The sequence below is a fragment of the Labrus mixtus genome, chromosome 8 (genome assembly GCF_963584025.1).
Source record: "Labrus mixtus chromosome 8, fLabMix1.1, whole genome shotgun sequence".
Classification (NCBI taxonomy): domain Eukaryota; kingdom Metazoa; phylum Chordata; class Actinopteri; order Labriformes; family Labridae; genus Labrus; species Labrus mixtus.
In genome coordinates this window covers 17,813,201-17,839,258 of record NC_083619.1, presented here as the reverse complement: position 1 = coordinate 17,839,258, position 26,058 = coordinate 17,813,201, and the positions used below count along the sequence as shown (strand labels likewise).

Here is a 26,058-nt window from a genome sequence, read left to right as displayed (position 1 = left end):
TTAATGTATTTTTCAAATATATGTCAACCAACTGTTTGGTCCATTTCATCTTGTCCCTGTACAAAATATGTTAAATATTTGAGAAGAGAAAGAAATAATAATTTAAAAAAAGACTAAAGATAGATCTAGTATTGCTCATGCATAAAACTCAGACACAGTCGCCTCCTCCCTTAAGATTCTCGTCCTCCACATTTGTTGGTAAAACGCCTCTCTTGGTTTCAGCGACCTGAGTGTGCAGATCAGCCTGCTTGTTTTTCTGGTTAGAGGCTACCGTGGACTTTGCTTTTTGGATTTTTGTTCCAGTCAGAAATAGTGTAGTTCAGTGGTCGGGCGGCGTGGTTGTTTTCTGGCCTGTGGGTAGGCTTTAGGAGCTTGAGAGCCAGGGTGGTCTTACAGGCCTGCAGCAATATGGGATATGATTTACTCAGCAACCAGCACCCACCTCACAAAGACACTTGTTTAACTTTGTAGATTTTTGGTTGATAAACTTATATTCTATCAGATTTTCTTTGGCTAGAAGCCCACAGTCTGATACTGACCTCATACAAATGTGCTGGGTGATCATCATAAAAGTAAGAAAGCTTAGATTTGACTTTTATGATGAGGCTTCTGGACTTTCTCTCATGTTTGATCTTGTTTTAATCTCAATGTGTATGATTTCATTCCTTCTAAAATATTTTAATTTCCGTCTGCTGAGAAAAAGTTTGTTTGGGTTCTTTTAATCAAGAAAATAATCACAGTACCACAGATAAGTCGCTTGGAAGAGTATCAGAAATCGGCTGGATCTGAAGCGCATTTAGTAACTGTCACAAGTGATCGACAAATAAAGTCAGAACAGCTCATAAATACACACACACAGACACACACTCCCATCCTTCACAAGTGCACACAGCACACGCCCACTTTTAACCACCCAGTGGGAACGTGTTTTTCTAGCTCATTTGAAGCTGAAATATTTGAGCTGCATGAGTCCGCTTATGAAGTTCTGCCAAGAGGGAGTTCAGAGCTGCTGAGACCCTCAGACAACAACTTCAGAATTCCCAGAATTCAACAGGGCCAAAAACACCGACTTTTGTTCCATACTTTTGTTCCAGATAGCAATGCCGCACCGAAACATAAAAAAATGGTATGAAAAAAATGGAGGGTTGACATCACAGAGTGTGGACAGGAATAAATCTACTTTCTGTGTTGATTAATGGTTGGCTGTGTGATATATAAAGAACGCAAAATCTTCAAATGGATATTTCATTTCATATTTGATTTATTTGCTCATTTCAGTGTATGCTTCCAACACAATAACACACAACATGAAATATTTTCTCATAATACTAATACACTGTCCATGAGCAAACAGGAGCAGGAAGAACAAAAAACAACAAAAAACAATGGATATTTCTTTCTTTTTAATCTTAACTCAATCATCTTGGATAAAAAAGTCTGGTGGTATTCTTTATTTTATTAGGTCAACAAATCCCATGACAAAGTAGGCAACACAATGATAGGTAGCCAAATTAATACACTGTAACTTTTTCATCTCTGCAATCGACCTCATGTTGATGTTTAGAAATGACATTAAAACATCTACATGGTTGAGGTGTTTCTTTACAAGGATGAAGATGGCCAATGAATTTCATCTTCAATTGATAACACATACATTATCCATCTGCTGTAATAACTCGATGGTGCACTAATGGAGAGATGTCAGAGTGAGGGGCTGCACACAGAAGAGCACCGAGCAGTTTGGGGTTCGGCTCCATGGTCAGGAAGTGAATCAGTACCTCTCCAGTTGCCAGCCTGATTTTCAAATTTGATCTGCAACAGGACTTGAACCGGTTCCCAACCAAAATCTCTACAGACCAAACTACTGCTGATTAAAATGATGAAAAGGAAAATTTGAATATGAATTCAGGAATGTTTTTAAAATCTAAATCTTAAGTATTAACACATTGGCTTTGGGCTGGGCCCCCTTATATGTATTGACAAAGAGAAATAGACTAGAGCATATATTTGTTACTGTAAATTGATGGGATTTGATTAATCAGTTTTTGATTGATTATTAAAACTATAGAATATTGCCTGTGTTGTTCTTTATAAAGTATTACAGTGTGAACAGATGTTGACTAAATTCAATATGCAAGTATGGATGTTTGGCCAAAATCAACCATTAACCATAAAAAATGAATAGCTCAGTATATAGCTGAGTGTAAAGTTGTCTGCTCCTGGCTTAGAAACTATGGTCCTAAAGCACAAGACTCTTTTTTTTTCAGTGACTAATATGGGGAATTCTTCTTCTTTGTTTTGTTAGTTTTAGTGTCTCTGTCTCATAGGTTTCATGGTAAATAAAAAACCTGTGTCTGCTGTCATAGTGGATGGTTGTAGTGGTCAGCATTATGCTGCTGGTTTGGATCTTCGTCTGGCCAAGCATCATTTCATTTCATCTTTCCTCAGTCTCTCATATCAGGCTTCACGTCAACCCAATGAGCTCCCCAGATATAACAAACCAGACCCGTTTCTTACTGCGTGCACAAAGCTGACCAAGCAGATTTGTTTTATTAATCTCTGTAATAGAAATACCACTCTTATATTTGATATTTACAATCAATAAATGCACAGTTTACTGCAGTCTCACATATACAAGAGATGAATGTACCTTTGTTCACAATGACAGATTTGGAGTTCCTCAAGTGTGACTCCCTCAGTTGTTTAAAGTATCATTTTGCTGAGCTCGTTCCTGTGTGTGCAATTACAGTGCTCAAAGTGATTGAAAAACACGAGGTTTAATGTCTCTTGTTTCAGGGCTGCCCTCATACTGAGCAGTAAATCTGTCTCAGCCTTTGGTCCATTTAACCAGATAAGGAGTTATTCCAGGCCTCACAAGTCTGATGTCAGAGCCACTAATGACTTTGCTGGCTCTCACTGGTTTAACACAGACAAATCACAGAAAATGAAGCGTTATCTGAGCCTGCCAAGTACCTTATGGGCTGGTATGGACTGAAAAATATTGTATTTTCAATGCTTAGATTCTTAAGTTTGTGCAAGGTGCAAAACCCCTAAAATTCATATGTCTCCACATATGAGAATTAATTTTCTCTGGAATACATTTTTGTATGTTTTTTTTTTTTTTTAAATACAAAAAAGAAAAAAAACACAATACACATGTGATTCCATATGCCACATTCTGCGTTTCACTGACATTCCTACATGCATACGTTTTGATGATTTTACACTTTTGCCAGTATGTTTGTAAGGCTGCGAGTGCTATTGCATAAGTGGGACGACATATATGTTAAACCAACAGATCCTAATGTAGGAGTTTCATCAACTGACAAAAAAACAATAAGCATCTGCTAATCAGCTGGTTATGTATGTTATACCATGTTCCTTTTCGTTATCGATAAGAAACAAAGAGATAGTGGCTAATGGGACTGCTAATCCAACCATTGCTGGAGGTACAGGTAGCAGGCTGCTACTAGCTAGCAGGAGTTGTGTGTTGCTGTTCCCATGGAAGAGTATGAATCTGCTTCTACCATGTTTTACTGCAAACAGCTGATTTACTTTTTGAATCCACTCCTGCTTTTTGGGGTGACTAATTTGGATCATGATTGCTGAGGTTGTTTGAAACGTTTTGATCATTTTTTTGTTCAATAGTATTTTACAGACCAAATAGTGCTTGCATTGCACATTTAGCAACGTGCTTTACACTTATATGATTATAAGTTATATTTTCTGTATTATTTGTTTTGACAATTTTGTTTATCCCTAGCTTCAAACAATCCAGCCCCCACCCTCCAACATAGCTCCCCCAATCACATTCATCTGGCTCTGTAATAGTAACATATAGGCTTACTGTAGGGTAGTGCAGTACTTTTTCTAATCAGATCCCCAAGTTGTACATCTCTTCTGGCTTCTTCACCACTGAAGTCATCTTTTTTTCGCATCCTAAAGGTCAACTCTTGGTTAAATGTGGTCTTCACACTAAATTAATTCTGGTTCCCTGAGCCAAGTTGCCTCTTTTACCCATTTATCCTCCAGTCAGGAGCGGGGAGAAGCTAAACAGTGAAATAGTCCCTGTGAGAAACCTGAGCTACGTTTAAGCTGTCGCACAATAAACCCCAGGCTATAAAGTGAAAGCCTCCCATGTTGATGGGTAGTTAAACACGTGGGGTCCCAAATCTTTACTGTCAAAGTAGTTATGGATCTAACCCAGCAACCTGGATTACAGGACAGAAACGAATCCTTAAGTTCTTTAATAGCAATTGTTTTCATGCTTGCTTCTGGTGAGCATTGTAAAATTTGATAGGATTGTTTTCTAGGCTTTTTCCCTCCAAATTTATTGTTCAAGAAGTGAAAGCACTGGGTTGTCATCTGGAAGTAAGCCATGAGAGTGTTTCAGGCTGAAATAGGCCTTGTCATTGTTTTTTCCATGGAGGCCTCCCTCCCCGAAAAGTGCTTTGCTCAGTACCGGCCTGTCTGGCTGCGCTTCCTGTCCCTCAGCTCTCCCATTCATGCTGTTATTAAGCCCACCAAATGGCCCTGGTTCAGCGGTGGTCTCCCCTAATAACCACCACTGATGGACGGGTCTCACTGCTTGTGGCCTTGAGCTTCATTATACATCCAGCAAGCAGGCTGAGCGCACTTCACGGTAACATACACAAGAAATTGCTTAACTGCTGTAACGTGAGCACAGATTGTAATGCCTTAAAATACATCTTATTAAGAGAAAATATGGAAGGGGCACCACTTGCTTTGGGATACTGCGGTGGTTTTCCTTAACGGTGCTGTAGAGGGACACTGGGGAAGAAAACGTAATCTGATCTGCAGAGTTAATCTGGATAAGTAAAGACATGTTTACACCACAAATGAGGTCTGAATATTCTCCAGTGCACTTTGCTGAATTAGACTTGCAGTGGTATAATGAGGTGTATATGTCTTTTAAATGTGATTTACACAATTCCTGGACCATGTAAAAATGACCTAAACAGAAATATGATCTCAGTCATTTTAAATGGAACAGACCTACTATTTTTGTAGTGTGTTAGAAATGAACAGCAGACTCTACGAGCGTGCTTATGGCAAAGGCGATGATACTGTGGATAATAATAAAGATGTTAGGGATGATGTTTGATGATGACTGGCCCATGATTATGATTATGCGTTGATGATGAATCTGATGATGATTGTGGTTGCAATGATAATTTATTAAATGATCTGTGTAGGATATAAAATATATTTGCCCTCTAGTTAAAAACATCATTGGACCACTTATTTAAAGTTGACAACAAAAATAGCCCATTTTCTCCTTGAAAGTCAGTCTATTATAAATAAGTCTTAGATTTCATGACCCAAATGTAAAAGCATACATTTAATTATTTACAAGCTGTTGATCTTGTCTGCAGAAAATATGTTTTCTCTAATCTCATTTGATTAGCTAAGCTAGCCAGCATAGGCGACGCTAATGCCAATGCAATGACTCTTTATGAAAAACAATCTAGCTATCTTTCCAGTTTAACAAAACATGAGTCCCATGATGGTTGCAAAATACAAGTACAACGCTCAAAGATTGTAGCTAAATCTACATGTCCCATGAGGCATGGGAATAAGTCTTTATCTTGCTTGTCATTTCAGAAGGCATGTAGGCAAACTAAATCAACACAGTCCACGGGTGCAGGGTTAAACTGTTAAGTCTAGCCTATTATCTGATATAACAAAAAAGAAATCCATATTTTAAATCTTTTCATGCAACCCATGGATGATTCGATTCTTTTTTTTTTAAAGGATTCTTGAACAAGCAAGAGGTTGGATTTATGCTTCAATACATTGCGAGATGAGACAAGGACTAACTAGCAAATGTTAAGCTATCCTGCTTGACTTTTGCTGGTCTGCTAGTGCATAAAGATATCTTCATTGGACATGAAGGTAATAATGTGTTTCTTTTATGCTACTCTGTAGCGCTAAAAGATAATGAAGTATGAAAGTGTTAGAAGAAGTTACACTTGGCTTGAGAGGCAAGGGAGTGAGCTAGTTAGCTGAAAACCGTAGTTTAACAGTTGCACTGTTAAAGCGCCGTCTGTATTTTTGTTTCTAACAGACATTAAAAAAGGGATACTATTCTGTTCTATCACTTTAGAACGGGAAGTAAAACAAGGCAATATCTAAAACTCTCAATGTTTTCTCCAAAACTGCCAATGTGTCATGGTATATTGTATGTATAATCCTTGAATTGGATCCCTAAAACTTCCCCAAAGGATATTTTAAGTTTCAGTTTTGCTGGCCTGCAGTGTTGCTTCAGTCTTAAATGTCACAAACCCACACAATCTAAACAGGGACATCTGAGTAAAAAGACTAAACTGCAAAATAATACTCTGCCTCTTTTTAGGCAATTTCTATTTATAAAAGCACATTCCTTTCAATATTAGCTGTTATATGTCTATGAAAAGAAGTCTTGCTTAAAAATATGTTCTTCAGGGGTGGCAGGCTGAATTCCCCATTTCCCTTGGGTGCACTGAAAGTGGCCGTCTCGGGCCAGTGTGAGGGAAGGGGATAGGGAGGGAGATATGAGTCTGCGGTACTGAAAAGCCCCAGACCCGACCTCACAAACAGCCCGTGCTCATTCCACTTTTGGCAAGAGCTAAAAATCTGTTGCTCTGTTTCCCCCTTTGGCAAGTGTGAAGTGCTGGAGGGAAGATTTGGGACAACATGAACCCTGCAGGCTTCTAGACCCAATTTTAAACACAGCAATTCAGGTTGCATCCACTGTGTGGTGGTTTCTTCTTTCATTATCGATCCCACCAGATTCTGACACTGATGGCCATCTTTAACTAGTCAGGTATAATAACTTTATCGTGCTGAAGAAACCAAAAGATGTTAGCAGTTATAGTCTCTTCTGTTAATTCCTGTTTCTCAGAAATTCTTAGTTCATTCTCCAACCAGTTTCTGAGCTGCTGATTTAAGACATCCAGTAACTTTCACACCTAAACTGCTTAACATTCACAAAGGGAGACCATCACCTTGAAAAAGAAGTCTGCTTATAGGTGTTAGTTGTCTATGGGGAAGATGTAGTCCCGACTGATTCACTTAATTCTGTCAGTTCATTTTGAAGATTGTGTTTTGAAGATGTTTCCATGCATGTTCTAATAATGTCTACTGCCCATTTCAAGACAGTTCAAAAGCACTTTATATTGGAAATGAACACTGATTATAACATGTTTTAAATAAAAAAAAAACATCATACATATTTCCTATTTATTTACCCTGTGTACTGTAGACTGTATTGTATCAATTCATGACTTTCTCCAGACTGTATATTCAGCAGTCCCTGAATCAGTGCTGGTTGAGCCATATATAACAGGTTTATCTAATAAGTACAGTATGAATTGTAAAGAATAAAAAAAAAACTTGGGTGTAGTAGTTAGGCAAGTTTTTTTTTCCTCCCAAGAAGACCACAGTATTAGTCTCCTTCTCCTACTACTACTACTACTACTGTTAATTACTGACTCGTATGTGAGTGCACTTTGGGAAAGGCTAGTAATCCAAGATTTTCACTTTCACTTTTCATTTTCAGCTCTTTAAGATGCAGATTTAACAAGGCACCAGCTCACCATAATAAGCTAAAAGAGCCATCAATAACTCAATAACAAATATTGTTTATGAGACTATTGAGTCATTATAAAGACAAATGTTTAAAAGAACACGGGTGGGGGGTGGGGGGGGGGGGGTCTTTAACAACAATTGGGTGTCCCTGTGCCCTGAGGTATTTTGGGATTTGTCGTCTAGACAGTTGTACTAAAAGGCCCATTAATCACAGCAGACTGCTGGGTGGATGGAAATGAGGAGACGCAGTGAATCAAGAACGTTATACTTTGAAATGAAAATGGAAACTTTTTAGATTCCACAACTAAATAGATTTTTTTATATCCAAACTACAAGATACAAAAAGTGAGACTTTTTTTTTCTATAAACGGTATGACAGCCATTCATCAGCAAACATAAATTTAGCAATTTAATTTATCTATTCCCAGATCATCTAGTAAATAACTTTTTAACTGAATTGTTACACAAAGTCTTCCACCGAAACAGTACACAAGAGCACAAATCATACATTTTTAAACCTAAACCTTTCCTTTCCAGAGATGAGTACAACCACTTTGTATTCGTGTTTTGTACACTTTAGGTGTGGGAGTAAAAAATCATATTCCTTTTAAATGAGATCTTGAACGTGTCAGCTGTTTATGTCTGTGTTAAAGTTAACTGTCATAAATTCATTATCGGAGCATGTTGAGGACACACAGCAACCGTAGATCATAAAAACTCTGCCTGAGTCAGCAATGCAACCTTACTCACACAAACACAGAGACAAACACATGCGAGCCTCTCACCCTCTACAACTCTCTGGGCCATTTGTGGCTACTTGATGCATGTGTTAGATAATAAAAACAACATCCTCTTTACATTCTCCTCCTCCTGCCATGCAGTGAGGAGGCCTGGGGGAGGTAAGGGAGGGGGCGGGCTGAGTCGTATATGTTTTCCTGTGTTAGACTGAGTTCAGATGACTGTCATGATTAAGTCAAATGAGCAGGGGAGGATTTACAGCCCCCCTTTGTGGGGAGATAAGGCGAGAGGAGTTACTCTGACTGACAGCACATGCCTGGGAGGGAACATAACCCACCTGATGGAGCAGAGTTTCCAACTTTCAGAATCTCTCCCTCTTCCTGCGTCACATCCATCATGCATTGCTCTCTTTCTCCACCATCCACTGCTAACAAACTCTAAAAGCCCCCAGCCATGTGAAGAACCCTGCCCTCAAAATAAAGCATCACAAAGGCAACACCTCAGTTGTCTTTCAGTCTGTTGCTCACCTTGTGTCTGTCTTCCCGGTGTAACAGTGCTGTTTCTGTGTCCAAGCCCTCCCCGATCCCCTTAAACACACCTCCTCTGGTCTCCCCTTTCCTGAGTCTGAAATAAATCAATGCTGGTTGGAGCTCACTTGTAATAAATCAGGCCCTGTCCTGGACTGGAGCCTGCCCAGTCAGCCTGTCACTGCCTGGCCTTCACTCAGGATTAATTAAAGGCCTGATATAAAGCCCAGATGTGCCGGAGCGAGAGAGCCCCTAACCCCTCTGAGCAGACTCTCTCTCTCTCTCTCTCTCTTTCTACATGGACTTTGTATCTACATCTGCACACACAAGGTAACCAGTTGCCAGCTACACACAGACAAAGTGCAACAAATGTCTCCACATGTGTCTGTGTCTTTATTGTAATTGTGATATGTTAATATCTGGCCCATCATGCCCTCTGTACTCCTCGTGTCAGCACTGTTGAAGCATTTCCAAAGCTGAGCATGACGGTCTCCTGTTTGAACCATCAGTTCAAATGATGAGCAACCACATGTTTCTTTGATAACAAGGCAAAGACATCAAGTCACTGAGCTTACCATTCCTTTGTGTAACTCTTGAGGGAATCATTTGTGTTTTAATTCATATATTCACTAATGAAATTCAGTACAGTTTTATAGGATTTATAGGATCTATAGTGGATTTTGCAAGAAGTCATCAAGGACATGACTGCTGATTTGTTCCAAAGGGGATGACAGAATTATTTATAGTTGTATACAGCTTTGATCTTTTGATTTTGAATAGTATCTCCTACAAAACAACATTGGTTGATTTAGAGAGCAAAACCAAACTGCCTACCAAAAGAAAAACACAACCCTGAAACTATAAGCAAAAAATAATTAAAAGTCTAGGGTTTAGGTTAAAGATATTTTTACTTATATTGTTCATAAGTTGTAATTTTCATGTTGTAAAAAAAACCTTGTAAACTAATAAGTATCAAGCCTGAGTTATACCTACATTAAGCCTGAGATTTAACTTGATGTTACCTTGGCAATGACAATGCTTTTGCAACTGTTAATTGTGTTATATGACTTTTCTCTTCTTCGTGGGTCCTTTATTGGGGGGGTTAGTGTTATGGTGCTTTTGGAGGATGATGGGTGGGTGGGGGGTGAAGGGGGTTTCTCTGACTTGTGAGGTCAAGGGTTGCGAGTCATACTTTATTGCATGATGACTGAGAGGGGGATTAGATGAGTAAGATATCACTCTGTTTTCTGGTCACGGCTGAGCGAGGTTAACTCACAGTGGCCCTGGGGCCGGGGGCTGAGAGGAAAAGGGGGGGGGAGAGGGTATCGTGAGGGCAGGGGTGGCTCGAGGGACTATTGGGCTGATTTCTGATAGCCACAGAGCGCTCCTGCCTTCCCGTTGGACGGCAAATGCTCACACAGGAAATTAGAGGTCTGGGCTTCCCTTTTTCACACGAGCTCCTCTTGCACACAGCCTCTTTCTTTTAATTTTTGCACATCAGTTTGACAATTTACAATGCACAAAGACCAGCTTGACATAATTAGCATATACAGTCTCATGGGGGGAGAAAATAAGTCATTTTATGTACTACAATTTCACCTCTGTGGACTTATTTTCCAGCTATTTTCTTTGTGGTCATGTGAGCGTCTGCAAAACCTTTGTCCTGCTCCACAGCTCAAACTACACACAGCAGAGCCTATTTATTTGTCTGGACTGTGGGATGTCTGCACCCATAATGAGTTTAATGTCATAAGTTCAGGACATATAAATGACTATCATCGCTCTTCATATCTCTGTGTGCAGAGGCCGGGCTGAAGATGTGGAGCTCGTGCAGTCAGAGATCATGGCTTAAACAGATTGAGGCTGTTCTCTTGTGTCAGATATGATATAGCCGCTTGGTGCCTAATGGTCCTGGAAAAAGAGGTAAACATGTCCTCGACCCTGTGAATTCCATTACATAAAGAAGTTGATTTGCAACTCACGGCAAAGATGGAACCAAGCCTTCTAGATAAAACCAAGGCCACAAAATTCACAGACCCAAAAACTCGGACAAATAAACAAACTGCAGGGCTTTTAAACTGTTGCTATAACACACATTAACATGCTGGAGTGTATTATCAGATAATCGACAAATGACTCTGCAAAGTGTTCTCACTTAGACCTGAAGATACAATCAACACCCAGGATGAATGTAACTCGGTATCCAGGCGTTAAAGCAGGAAGAAAAATAAACGCAGAGAGTAATTGCTGATATGTTCCTAATGTGCCCCCTTACCCTTACCTCCCCCTCCTCGGTGCCTCCTGCTGATAGGCCACCCCTGATGGCTGTCACACCTGGTGTTGAAGACGGTTGGGTGTATTTTATCTGCTCAGGGCCCATCGGGGGGCTATTCGTCTTCCTGCAGACCGTAGTTGGGAGGTCAGGGACAATCCCTCTGTTTATCCCCCTGTCCGTCAACACTGCACACATCCCTAGAGTTTTCTCCTGCGTCTCCCCCGAGAAAGTGAGGCAAACTTGCACTGCTGCGCTGGAATGTTGAATCAAGAGGCTGGACACTAAATTCAAGAGGAAGTATTGATGCTTTGAAACATATTTCAAAACCACAGGTGAAACTTTGTATGCTGCAATTTATGACTCACCTAAAAAATTAAATAATTCCTCATTTTAAATATTCTGGATGAGCGCAAAAAAAAAGTTTTCTTTTGATTTTCTCTATAAACAACCTTGTGTTTGCGTATTTCTTTTTGCCATATACTTCTCCAAAGTAGTTACCTCGGCATTGTTTAGACATGGAGTGTGCCCAGTGGCCTGTAAGAGCACTGTTTATCTACTCTGCATTGCACTACTGCTTCTGCCTGCACACGTGTGTCTGGGATTCTGGGATAGGTCCCCTGGGCCGGCAGACCACACATGTGGAGAACGTGAACTCAGCAGTCCAACCAGTTCCTTCAAGACAAAAAAAAGGAAAAAAAAAAAAAAAGTATTCAAGTTAAGTATTCAACTTAAACAAGCGCTTAAATCAAATGTTTTGAACCACAAATATGGATAAACGATTGAAAAATGAATATTTTGGTGCACATAAAACCCAGAAGATTTTTTTTACTTAAATTACATCACACACGGGTGAGGTAATGTCTTGCGTTAGCCGTTTTCAGTCCACATCATATATGCAGCTATCTGAAGCCGCATATTTCTCTTTGAGGGAACCGGAAACACCAAATAGACCCAACCACTTTATGATTAAAAAACATGTATTCCTTTTTTTTTTTTTTTTACAAGGAAAAGATGGCTTTATAAAAGGGAAGGAAGGTAAAGCGAGTAGATAGAGTGAGACGGGATGGACGGAGAGAGAAAATGAGTGAAATCAGGGCGGAGGGAGGAGTGTGTGAGCGCAGAAGTTGAAATTTGACTCACGAGCTTGCACTCTTGTTGCTCTCTCTGGGACTCCTCTTCTTGGCTTGGACTTAATTGCGTCCCCGATATAAACAAGGGGGTTAGTGTGAGAGCAGACCAGCAGCTGAGGGGCTCAAGCAGAGGGCCAGACGTGGGGATTGAGTTCAGAGGGGAAGGACTTAACACAGAAACTGATATAAAAATATGCAAAGAAAGCGAAAAGCAGAGACATTGACAGCGGATTAAAGATGGCGGAGAAATAAATCTTAACTCCAAAGGCAGCAGCGATGACAAAAATTAGAAGTCAGGGGAGAACTTTGCCAGCTTCATCATTTCACATCACACCATATTTTGCATCAAAGCTGTGCTTGACCAGCGTATCGAGTTGTAATGCTGCGCTGTAATGCCAGAACAAGGGCATCAGACAGTAGCCCTTCTGGCTCCAGCGCTGCGTCTCTGAACATCTCTTTCACAGATGCTCTCCTCTAATCGATTAGTTCCAGCCCTCTCAAACAGACAGCTAGGGATTGGATTCCATTATAAGTGATCCCTGCTCAGAGACTTAAGCCCTGCAGTCCCAGGCAGATGCTGCTGAGGTGTACCTCTGGATTAGGCTCCTAAACTAACAAAATAACTGAGGTAAGGGCCACATACAGTATGCTTTACAGTAGCAGCCACAAATACCTGAGGCTGATACCGTTTCTGGAAGGATACAGAATGTTGGAACCAGGCAACATGAGAAAAATACTGTCGTGAAGAATACATACAGGAGATGTATTTCTCTCCTACAAGCTATACTGTAAAGGAATAGTTCAACAGATTGGTGGGAATATACTGTAGTAAAGTCACTTCCTTTCTAAAAGTCAGATGAAGAGATTAAAAACACTTCCTCCATGTATCCCAGAATGCATTTGACACCAATATTGAACTACACTCAATCTAACTTTCCCTTTAACAACAGCTACTGTATCACTTTAATACATTTAGATATTCTTTCATGAGAAAAAGTGACAAGACCAAAAAACTGAATTTGGAAAATAGCTCTGATGTTTCTTTGACATCTCAGCAGCGAGTGGCCCAGCTCACAGATTCTATTACTTCTCGAATTCAACTTGCCAAATTGAGATCCTTGATAATGAATCTTAAGAGCTCCTGTTTGTTATTAAGTCCAAGGATAACTTCCTGGAGTCTTGCCTTCATTGTGGAATCACCATGTCACAGAGAAATTAATTAATGCTACTAAAATGCAGCTCTACCTCTGGTTTCTGGATGAAATAAACTGTCCAATATGTAAAACTATGAGCCTCAAGAGGTGCTAGTAGGTTTTAAGCTAACAGTTATTTTATTCCAGTCTTTATGCTCAGCTAAGCTAACTTGCTGCTCTTGCTAGCTTTATGGTTTTTGAGCCAGCCCCAGCATACTATCTCACCTCCAAATAGTCACGACAAGAAAATTAATGAGCATGATTTTTACTACTTCTCAAAAAGCTTCTTTTTTTTTTTTTTTTGCAGTGCTACCAGACAAACTTTTTTTCTGCCAGTTTCCGTGCACCGTCGTCATGTGTTGTCAGAGTTATGACACAACGAATGAGCTGGTATAAAGACATGTTACCTACACTGGCTGCAGAGAGGAAAGCTGCACCTCACCCACTTAACTTCATCCTTTGTACCGATCCATCTTTGCCAGAACCATTTACTGTAAGGGATATTAAGACTTCTTTACTGTAGGCTGTTATTATTGTGCCACCATAAGCTGTACTGTGTAACAGCATGCACTCATGAGTGCTGCCTTGTTAAACATAATAACATCATTCATACTTCTGGAAGGAGTACAGGGTTTCAAATGGATTATACTTAATATTTGAGTTAATTTGGTTATTAAAAAAAACAGTATGGACAAAATATTCTGCATTACATTGACTGTACATTATTCATTGTCTTTTATGTGCTTCACATGTTTAGTTCAAATATTAGTGTTTTTGTGTCCGATTACTTTACCTTTTAATGTCAATAATATAGCATGATTGTATAGGCCACATGGATTAAGTACTGTTCATCAAATGCAATTTTCCTATGAACGCTGCATTTTTCTACTCACAGCTCTATAAGAGGTCAGGATATAAGAGTTCCCAGCAAACTGGTATTTGATGTGGAATGCTTCTCTGGCCATGTTGTCCTGTAAAACGGGGACAAATTGCATCTTGGGCAGCTGCCAGGGTGTAAAATGCCCAATTTCAGTTCCAGCTATTTAGGCTGCAATCATCCACAAGGTCAGGCCAGTCCCAGCACTTCATTTCTCATCTATTTTGTTTCCACCCCTGACAACTAAATGATGGCTGACGTCGACTCCCATGATTTGCACTTTGGCTTCAAAGTTGAAGCAGACATGAGTGTGTGTGTGTCCTGTAGCAGTGACCCCTGTGTTCATGTCCTGCAGGGGATAAAGTACCAGGACAAACACATGTGACATCATTCTGTAGCAACAGATTACAGCACTTACCGGGTTATGATTTGTGTGTGTGAGACTGCATGGGTGTGCATTTCTTTTAAAAAGATGTAAATAATGAGTAGATTTGCCAGTAATATCTCCCTTTTCATCAAGGTTCCCATGAACTCTTTTTTGCACATGGCATCTGGATGCCATCCTATCTGAATTTTGATTATCGCTCAGAGTATTTGCAAGAAGTGCCGATATGCGTTATGGGTCGCACCAGACCCCGAGCACCAGACATACACAAAATCCCAGTTTCTGGAACCGACACACTGTTGATAGACATAATTTATCAAAGAGAACAACTTGAATTGAGTATGACTGAATTTAAAAGATGCTGCTCTCTGAAGTTGACTTCAGGGGGAAAGCGGCTTCCCACACACACAAACACTGGAACACAAACATGCTGCAACATAAGGCAGCTCAAACAGTTCGAGAGTAAGACCAAAACCGATTCTGTTATTCACTCATGTACAACCAGAAGCTTTTACATAAACTAGAAAACTATTAAAGACTTTCAGGCAGGGCTGGAGACAGTGCAAGAGTTGAAAGTAGGATCAAGTGTTTCTAAATTGAACTCAGATTTAGAGTCTAAGATGTGCTGCTTCTCTCACTATGGAGCAACACTTTCATATTGAAGGCTAATATTTTTGCATTAAATGTTCAGGTTAGTCCATTTCTAAGTCTATTCATGTTGTCGTGTTATTATTTAAGATTACAGATGCTCATGCTTTCCTTTATCTTTAACTTTCATTTTTCAGAGACTAATGGCATCATCTCCACTTTAATTGAGCTGACAGATGAAATTCTTTAACAGCAGGGGGACAATGATTACTGTCAACTACCCATCACCTCTTCGTACTGGATAGGTGGAATAAACAGATCATCTGATAGGCTTTAACGCTTGTTATCTGCTTTTTACCTGCTACTTAGCCATTAAAAAAACAAAGGGAGATCTCCCATGTGGCTCTTTAAATCCAAAGACTTGTTGCACTTAAGAACTCTCTGAAATGGTAAAGGAAATGATACAAACACCCATGTTCAGAACTGTCAATGATCATTAGTTAATACATATCATTCATTTGATGTCTCTGCTGTTTACGGAGTAGAAAAGACATAAATATCGGATCGATTCCTGCAGATGTTCAAACAGCTCTGCTCTTCATCAGGAAACATAGAGTTGACATTTGAGCAGGTGCTGGAAAAGTTAATCATCACCTGGCTAAGTGCTCGATGGCTCACTGTGTTGATTCCCCAACTCTATAAAACATCGGCAGGTACCGTGTGCTGTGATCATTTCTTCTGCAGTGCAATTTAAAAAACATTCCTTATTGCACCTTAAAATCATATTTAGAAGAGCTGAGCCCTGACATTATTTTGTTCCTTTGAATCATTACATTCACCAGAGAACTATTGCGTTGCAAAAATATGAATGAATCTTTAACCTTTTGACTTCCATCGTAATCAGCAAAAGAATCACAGGGCATCTTATTCTTTCTTCATACATTTAAACACCCAATATAAGAGGAATGAAGACTCTCTTTAGTTTATATTTTTAAGGATTTATGTCAGTAAATATCGAACAATCAATCAATCTTTAATTATAGCGCAAATTCATAACAAAGACACTTGATAAAAAGAGAATGTCTAGCCCTTACTCTTTGTTATAATATTAACACAAAAATATTCTATATGAAACCTGATAAGAGTTTATTATTTTCTAACAATTTTTGCTTATACTTAAACTTAACATTTGAGTGTGTTTTTTTCAAATCTTTCTCTAATATATCTATATAATCTTAATGAGTCCTGAATCTCTGTCACTCTGTGAACTAGCAGAGTGTAATGTTTTACATACAGCTATTCTCAGGTACTCTCCTTTGAGACAGACTTACTACTCATTGGCCATCCTGGTCGGACAGTAGCTTAAAACCAGCCCATTAAAAGAAAGCTAAATATTGACAGAGGGTTCAGGCTTGGCTGACTGGAAGTCAAAGTGTAACATGTGAGCTACATTTGGAGTTTAGATTTTTAAAGGCACTTTTCAAGACTTAACAAGCTGTTTTGCAAATTCTATTATTTTGCATTCAGGCTGTAAAAACTCAAAATCATCCTGCTCTCTCTCTCTCTCCCTCTTCCTTTCTTCTGCCTCTTTAATATCACAGATGACTTGCAAACATGTGACCCCTATCTTGGGTTGATTATTTAGCTTTGCCTTCACTCAACACTCCACCTCTCTCCCCTCACTGACCGCCTCCTCTTCCCCCCCTCGAAGACCACTTGTCTCTGGTCAGATTTACTGCAAAATGTGTGTGTTCCTCCATATTTCTGAAATTTCCCATGTGTCAACCTCCAGCTCCCCTACGCAGGGCTTTGAACCCGCCTGCTAGCTCACGAGTGCACATAAATCCAGCACACCCGATGGAGAGGAGTCAACCTTCTTTATATTGGAGCCTAATTGCTGAACTTTGCCACAGTCAGGTTTGCTGAGCTGCATGATTTGTCAGAATCCCTGTCTCTTGGTAATAAATTACACAGCCAGTTAACGTTTTAAATCAAAATTGGTCCCATTTGGATTCTGTTGGTGGGTAACAACATCTCTGTCATTACTTTACGGTTTAACTAGGGCAAGGTTGCTTGACAACTGAGGAATGTTATGACGTGTTCGACCCTCCCGATTAATATCATTATGACCTGGCGGTGCGAAGCTGTCAAGAAACACAAAACACAACTCTGAATCTATCATTGTCACTCTGTGAAAACATACAACATGCATCACGGATATGGCAGGAAAAGTGGACAGATTTTTGTGAAAATTAAATTACATTACTGGAACATTGTGTTGTGATGAGTTTCATGACCACCTAGTTTGTGTTACTATGAATTAAGCTGTTCTGGAGGATTGTGGGAAAAAGTGAGCTACCCGTCCCGTCAGAAGCCAAAGTGAGTGTTTGTTTTGACTTGGACGTCTCTCTGCACTTGGACTGACCCTCGCACTATACTGACTTTGCTCACTAACAGTGGGCTGGCTCACTCTTGCTGCTCTTTTCGCTCATTTTCATTTTGTCTATCTGTACTTAGTCAGCTCCTTCAGCCTGTCGGTGAATATTCAGACTCCTCTGCTTTATTAAGTTGGGAAGACACGGGCTATCACTCTAATGTTCTTATTTAATGACAGAATGAATGGCAATTATGAACGTCTACTCAAGTTACTCAAATACAAATGTTAACAACATGTGTTACTATGATGTATTTCCTCCACTACATTGATGTGACTGTGACAGCTGTAGTTATTAATAACTACTACTAGATTTTAAATAAAAACCTGAAGTTCATAGAAAAAATTATGACACTTGATTGAACGCTACAGGAATTAACCAAGTGCATATTTTATACCAAAAAATCTGTGTAAATTCCATTTGTGACAGCCTCAGAGGTGACATTAACCGATTTAACAAAAAAAGACTGATCAAAATCACACCGGTATATAAACAAGCTGCTTGTATTTGGGGCCCAATTCAAGATATCTTATCCTTTGCAGTACTGATTTGAACCTTTTTTTTTTTTTTTTACCCAATATGTCTTGGACACCTTTTTTTAAGATGATAAACTAAAATGTTGGAGTACCCATCTTGCATTTCTCTGAGGCATAGATGTTGTAAAAGTTCAGAAAAAGATAAAACAGTTATAATAATCAAAGCATGTAGAATTCATTTTTGAAAAAAACATTTAGATTCAATTTGCATTTTGAACTTTATTTTCTCAAAGCTTATAATTCTGTACTTTCTTTTAGTTCATTCTTAGTTGTAAACAACAACTTGAACCGTGTTTCTTGAATGTAAAAAAAGTGATAATACAGACCTATAGCTTCAATTTGAACTGTTTACACTTTGACTACATAACAAAACAATGACTAAGTTAAGGAATATACCATCAAATTTGTAAATAACTTGTACAAAATGTGACTGGTAGAATGATACACAAGTTACAATTGAGCTCTTTGTAGATGTTCAATGTTAAATATTTCTGTCTTTTAAGTCATATAGTTTTGAAAGTATCTCGCACCCTGCTGGGTTGATCTGCAGCTTTTCCAGCCACATCAAACTGGGAGCCAAGATTCTGCTGCACAAGTTTCTCATGAGTGAGACACTTTGTGCTCTGAGCTCAAAATAGCTCGCAGAGCTCAATTATTGGGTAAGGAGCAAACACAGGTGTGGAATCCCAGCCACCATCACTAGTGCCCCCACCGCAGAATAAAGCCGCTTTTGTCCCCGAGAGCCCGACTAGGAAGGCCAGATCCATGCCAGGCTTTGAACTGCAGAGACCACTTGGCCTGTTTGGTGCCGGGGCTAAAAGAGACCTTTTAAAGGTGTGGAAATGAAACGTCCCACATCAATCATGCATTTCCACTTGCAAATTATTCAGCAGTCACTGCTGCTGCCTGCTGATTCCCGACCCCCTTTATATTTGTGTTTATGAATGTTTGTGTGTGTGTGCGCTTGTGTGTGTGTGCTTTTTAGATAAGTGTCACTGTGTCTTCATCTAGTGTGTGTTCATCTAATTGTCTGAGTGAATTAAAAGAAGAAGTCTGTTCTTTGTACTGGCACAGTTGAGGTAAGTCTTTAAACTTTGTATGTGTTTTATTTTAACTTTTAAGCTCACATGGACCTAACTTGTGATTTTAAAGACATTGATTGAGTTTGTTAAAGGTGTCCTTAATTCTCAAAAAGTAAACATTTAGTTTCATTTGTTTTTTTTAACCCTTATCATAACAGAAATAAGCTCTCCTACCCTTCCTTGGCCCCTGCAGTAGTAATAGTAAGTGTACGTGAATATTGAGGGGGGCGACAGAGAGCACAACTCTTGATGTCTGCTGCAGACAATGAGCGCTCTGTTTGGCTGCTGTGATTCTGCTGCTGCAGATCAGGCTGTTCAGCTTAACTCCAGCTTCTTGGCCTCTCTGCGTCTGCTCTGCTTTTCTCTTCTCAGCACCTTCTTTGCATGTATTGGGCAAGAGGGTCTCAGCGGGCCCGGATGGGTTTCAGCAGGCCGACTGTGGGGACGGATTGATTGACTGATTGGCCGGGATCAGAAGTTTTGTGGCCTCTGACACATGGCCAGGCGTTTAGAAAGAGTGAACTGGTCACTCATTCATCCATAGAATAAAAACAAAGGGAAATTATGGTGAGGGGGATTTGTCATCAGATATTCTTAAACAGGTTAATACTGCAATAGAGCAAAATGATTAATTTGACATTAGTCATTTATTGGATTTTAATTAGCTCATTCTTATAATATTGTGTCTTTTAACTATATGTCTAATCTCTTACGATATTAATAAGGTGTTATATATTTGTATATCCATGTGTAGAAATTTACTTTTGGCGTTCCCCTGCTCCGGGATTGTGGGAAAAATTACATCCATCAGAAAATTGCTGTGCTCAGAGGAACAAGTATTAAATCAATCCGTTAATTATTTTGTTAACTTTTCATAAGTGGGAGACAAAGCCCTTCACTGAAATCTATTTTTACAGTACAAATAATGACAGCGGATTACGCGTCTTAGTTTCACAGTGCAGTCAGCAGCCAAGAGATCTGTGCAGTTGTGTGTGGCCCACACAGGAAATTAAGAAACCTCTGCAGCTTTAAGCATATTTGTGTCTGAATTATCTTGGAACAGCGGATTTAAACAAAAGTGAAACAAGGTTCAGCATGTGCTCATTCCAGGCAAGTGTGCTCACTAACAAGTTTCAGATTAAGTGCAGATCTTATTTGGAAGAGATGTCCATTTCTTAAAGTTTATGATATAAAAAAAATGTTTTTGAGCTTCTAAAAGATTTTACATTTTTACGACTTTTAGTATATATTTAGATTTATTCTCAGGGGTAATACAACTTATTTTAATATCACAGTGCACATAATGTCTGGTTTAATGAAAGCCTGATTAGCTAACGATCACGAGTGTGATAGGTTATAGATTAAGTGCGTTATACTGGTATATTTAGACAACCAGAAAAAAATATCTGACTCCCTGTCTTACACATGTGATAATAAACCAGGTTACGTTGGTGTGAGTGTGTGTGTGTGTGTGTGTGTGTGGGGTGAGGGATCCAATAGCAACAAGACTTGTTTATTTTAGGGAGTAGTGTAAGAGGCAGATGAGACTGATCCTTCTTTGAAAGTCCAGAGCCAATCAACTGTGAGTCCATCACAGACTCTGTGCACAGATACAGTGAACCACAGCCAGCGATGTGGGCATGGATTTACACAGATGGTTCTTATATCAGAGGATTACAAAGCATATTTCCTCAATAAGTGAAAAAAACAAAGGCTTGACTGAATTTATTATGTCTTAATTGAGGAGACCTACATGGATGTATATTTGTGTGTGAACAAACCTGGAGCTCATCTGTTTTGTCAGAGGAGATGATTTGTGGGGTCAAATTTTTAGAAAAAAAATCCTCAGGTACACTTTCATATATATATATATATATATATATGTATATATATATATGTATATATATATATATATACATATATATTTTTTTTTTCACGGGTATGGATGAGCATGGATTATCAATAATCAATTTAAAAATAAAATATCTAAAGTTTAGAAATTCTTCCATGTCAACAGAAGCAGTGAATATGTAAGCAAATGTAAAAACATATCTGAGACAAGTGCAGCTGAATGTATACAAGTCATCCTTACATGTGGCAGTGTTAACAACAGTGCTGGAGCAGCCTGGACTCCCCGTGCCCTCCAAGGTGAGCTCTGTCTCCCCCAGTCGAAGGGGACCATGGGAAAGCTTGCATGCCGATTAATCACGTCTAATGAGCTGGAACCATGTAGCCGAGCTGCCTTCCATGACCATCTAACCTCGCACACAGACACACAAACCACACACACACACACAAGCACAGATAGAATCTCAGACATGGACCATCGTGTGAAGTGCAGTAAAACACACTTTTTACTCGTAGTGCCGCTCTGCTTTGACATGAAAACATGGTCATTGATAATGTTTTTGAGGTACAAAAAATATATATATAAATGTATTAAAATAAAAAAATGAATATAAAACTTGTATCCTATTTAGCAACATTATCACACAGTGAAGTAATGAAAAATAAATATTCTGTGAAATAAAACCGTTCATTGTTCAAGTATAGAGAAAATAGTCGGCCAAGTATCTTTCTGCAATAATGTAAACGAAAATTTCAAACTTACTGTTCTGCATTCATGTTTTCCTTCATCAAAGTGCCTCCTGAAGCCGGTGGGTCGTAATGAACAAAGTTTAAACAAACAAAAAGTGCGGCGATGAATGAGCAAAGGAGGGAAACAGAAAGACGTTAGGTCACGTAGAAAGTGACGACTGACAAAATTGATGTTGATAAATGCACTCCCAAGTATTTTTCAGTGCTGAAAGAATACCATGCTCAAAAAAATGCATGTACGACATCTTTATATATATGTGGGCGAGAAATAAATGTCTCCTTTGACTGGAATCTATTCTTTGCCCTATATATGTTCTGCGTACCACCCAGTTATCACATAAAAAAACAAGTGAACCAAAGTGGTGTTAGCACCAAAAATAATAAAAACATCATTCGTTTTAAGGTCCTACATGGTGCAGCTGTTATTATTTCATGTTACACATGGCAAGCGTATATAATGTGGTTTCTCGACCTCTCGCTGGCTACTGGGGAAGCTTCAGCTGTGGGCCTCTTACTGTAACCGTAATCCTTGTGGCACATATATCTACACTGACGCCTGTGAGTGCACATTTCAGTTATCATTCCTGGAGTCACATACAATATATCTTTAGTCTGACTCCTGTTGCAGTGTCCTCTGTCCTTGGAACCCTGGCAGGTGATGCAACCGAGAAAGCGTGGAAGGTGATTGTCATTTAAATTCCTGCTGTTGGGGAAATAGATCCATTTGTTATGTGATTATGGTTACTGCGGGCGGAGGTCAAGAGGGTGTGGTGGTTTGTGTGTTACTGAGAGGTATTCTATGGTCTGTGAATGATCATGGGTAATCTTTTTTGATGTATGTATCAGTACTTAGGCAGTGGGTGTGGCCTTAAGCTACCTTAGGTTTACATGTTTAGATAGCAGCCCGATGTCTGTGTCTTCAAAATGAAATCCGAGCCTGCAGACTGCACCGTGCAATGTATACCTGAGCTGTGCCTTATACACACACTCCTAAAGATGCCCATCCTTTTTTTCTAAGGTCACACACCTGTCCAAGTTTAAAAGCCAACAATGGAAACTGAAGCAACTGGATTTAGGGGTTTTGTCCAAAGACCAGTCATGAACATGCCTTGTTCAAATAAGTAATTCATTTTAGGTGTCCTACTAAAGAGAATGCCTTGACTTAATATCACCAACAAGCCCGACTCAAAACATCCTCCACATACTAACTTCTTTTTAATTCTTAAATTATCTCATGTCATTAGTTTCATCAGTGTGGGAAGAGAGCAGGGTGGAGTGACCCCTCTTGTGTGTTTCTAATATCTCACCAAAAGTCCCTGTGGGCAGGATCGTCTTGGGTTCCAGGGTGTTGTTATATTTAACAGGTTCCCAGCGCAGAGAGAGAGAGAAAAGAGAGGAAAAAGAAAGCTGTGTTGATGGCGAGCTGACTGCAGACTGTCGGCCTGACCTGCAGAAAAAAAAAAAAAAAGCCCCTTCTGTGCATGGCTCGGGGTGAGATCTATACCTTGCCCTTTCTCTTCCCCTCTCACTCGCCTTTTTCTCTGTCTTGGTCGGGAGGAGGGATGTAGGTAATGAAGCTTAAGTGAGCCTGGGTGTCTGGTAAAGTAATATACACAAAGCCCTTGTCAGGTCTGGATCCAATAATGTGTCATTTACCACGTCTGGAACAGATTGGCCCAGATGATCGAAGTGAACCTTTGCCCGGGTGAAGAGTGCTCAGCATCCCTCGGCCTGGAGGCCTTACAAGCAGCCCCTTGACTCACCCCATGTCCCCTGCACCTTTCACCCCCCCCCCCCCCCCCATGGATCCATTGTAAAGCCAGAGCATGCTTCACAATTCGTACAACAATTCATCTGATCATAGTGGACCATCAGCTGCATCATTCACAACCTTCTAAATTGAAGAATGTCTTATTATAATTTTTTTTTTGCAAACCATTGCCCAGTGTTCAAACTTTGAAAAATGTGTTGAAAGGACCAAATTAACAGACATCATGACATCGTGCAATGTTGTGCTCATCCAGGCGCAGTCACTCTGGAGGCCCCTAAGGAGCACTGTAGCTGCCCTCCGCGGCACTGACTGTGATTTAGTACTGTTAATAAACATGATGTAGTGCTTACAGTGATTGCTCGGACAGGAATGTTTCTTTTTTACGTCTCTTTTTCATACCTGCGTACAGTTTCACATCTTTGCATGTGGTGCTCAGAGTAAAAAAGAAAATTTGGGATGGCATGTTTTACTTTTGACCCTCTTTGCTTTATTTATATAAACAGAGGACATGGTCATATTCTTTTTAGGGAAATTCAGCACAGTGATATGCCACCCTACCTCCCAGAATTATAACCGAGCTTAAATTATATCCTGTTGCTCTTTAAAGCACATCCAGCAATTTGTTGAACTAGAACATCAATACAACACGGCTAAGACTTTGATTAAACTTAATTCAATATTTCAATGGTGTGTTTCTATGTATTATCTTACAATGCATGTGTGTTTATCATGTGTTACACATGTGTTATACCAAACTAGCCTTAAGGTAAGTCAAGTTTTCCATTCTCGTGGACTTAAAGGGAAATGCATTTGTCTGATTATAAGCTAAATGCTCAGGGGATGTCTTACTAATTAAAAGACAATTTGCGTGTTTTGAGCCTCTCCAAAAATGCAACCATACCAAACAGGCCGGATTAATGATGCGCCTGCCAACTTCTCCCTGGCACAAATCTTCTAGCAACATGCTCCCAGCCCAAAGCACACATGACCAGCCACAGCTGGCTCTTATTACAGACCCGTACAGTAGCCATTCTTTTTCACTTACCCCCCTCCCTGTTCGGTGACGCTTATTAGAAATGTAACGTACTAGTCTTGGAGTTTGTTACAGATTTATGCATCACAGGTGCTTCCTCTTAAATTCATGTTATGGTTAACATACTGTACATTCTGTGGCAAAACAACATATCTACATCATGTAAGAAGGGAAGAGTGAGCAACACCTTTTTATTTCTTTAAAAAGAAACATGGCTATTACCAAAATTGGACACTGGTTCTGGATCTGACCCATGGCTGGTTAAAAATAAATATTTAATTTCACCATAAATTCCATAAAATCAAGGGCTAACAATTAAAGAGAGACATGGGGACAACTAGTATGTATGAATCAATGTATGAAATAGCATGTATGAATCAGTGTTTTTGTACATTTTACACATCAGTATTATTTATTTAAAAGATTTATTTTTTCTCACTTAGTTATGATCATTTAATATGTGATAAGTGACTGAATTATTTACCAAGGATGCATAAATGATTCAGTAGATTTAAAGAAGCTTGCTCTATATATTTTTAGAAAAAATAATAAAATGTAAGGATGTATTCTCGTGTAATAAAGAAAATCTAAATCAAGTATTAATCTCACAATACATGCAGAAAGTGTTGTTCTTCTATGTGAAATACAATTTGTTCAAAAAATAAAAAAAATAATGTTCATGCTCACAGTAATGCCAGTTTTCACTCTCCATGTTGTAAGGGTTGTCTGTATTCAAATGAATTTCCAGAGCCGCCTCTTGATGGACTCTGACTGGTACCTGCTGTATCTGCTGCCTGTCTGTCAACACCACGTCCCCTGAGCGTGAGCCTGTGAGCCAGCAGACTGTTTCACTCTGAGTCTTACAGTGTGACTGCTGCCAACACGAAGGGGAGGATCACACTCCAGCACAGAGCACAGAAAGGGATCCGGAGTGACTCCTGCGTCTGAGCAAGCAGGGACACATCTAAGAAATAGAAAGCATTCTTGTTCATGCTGCACAACATGTGACCAGAGGTGATGAGTTCATGGACTAAGCTTTGAGTCGTAAGTCGGCTTCTGACAATGTCTGTCTCTTTCCAACTTTGCCTCAAGTTTCACAGGCCGCTCTCTCAGAAGTGTCCCTCCCCTGCCCCCGTCTCGACTCCTCACTTTGTCTCCACGCTCAGCTACACCTCTCTGGTTACTTGGCACCACACCTCCTGGTTGTTATCCCCTCTGCCTCTCTCCTTTGACTCCATCCCCACCCTCTCATGCTGAGGGGGGACACCCAATGCCTTTAATGTGGCCTTGGCCCCGTGTT

At 39.7% G+C, this 26,058-nt stretch overlaps 1 long non-coding RNA gene across 1 annotated transcript in view; it reads right to left on the bottom strand.

Annotated features, from left to right (window-relative positions):
- LOC132978467 (uncharacterized) overlaps nt 1-22,376 on the bottom strand; it is a 41,767-nt gene extending 19,391 nt beyond the window's left edge. The window contains exons 1-2 of the long non-coding RNA XR_009673928.1: nt 21,968-22,376; nt 21,465-21,611 (exon numbers count right to left, since the gene is read on the bottom strand). This is a non-coding gene — a long non-coding RNA (uncharacterized LOC132978467). The remainder of the gene's footprint in view (nt 1-21,464; nt 21,612-21,967) is intronic.
- Between the last annotated feature and the right edge of the window lie 3,682 nt (nt 22,377-26,058).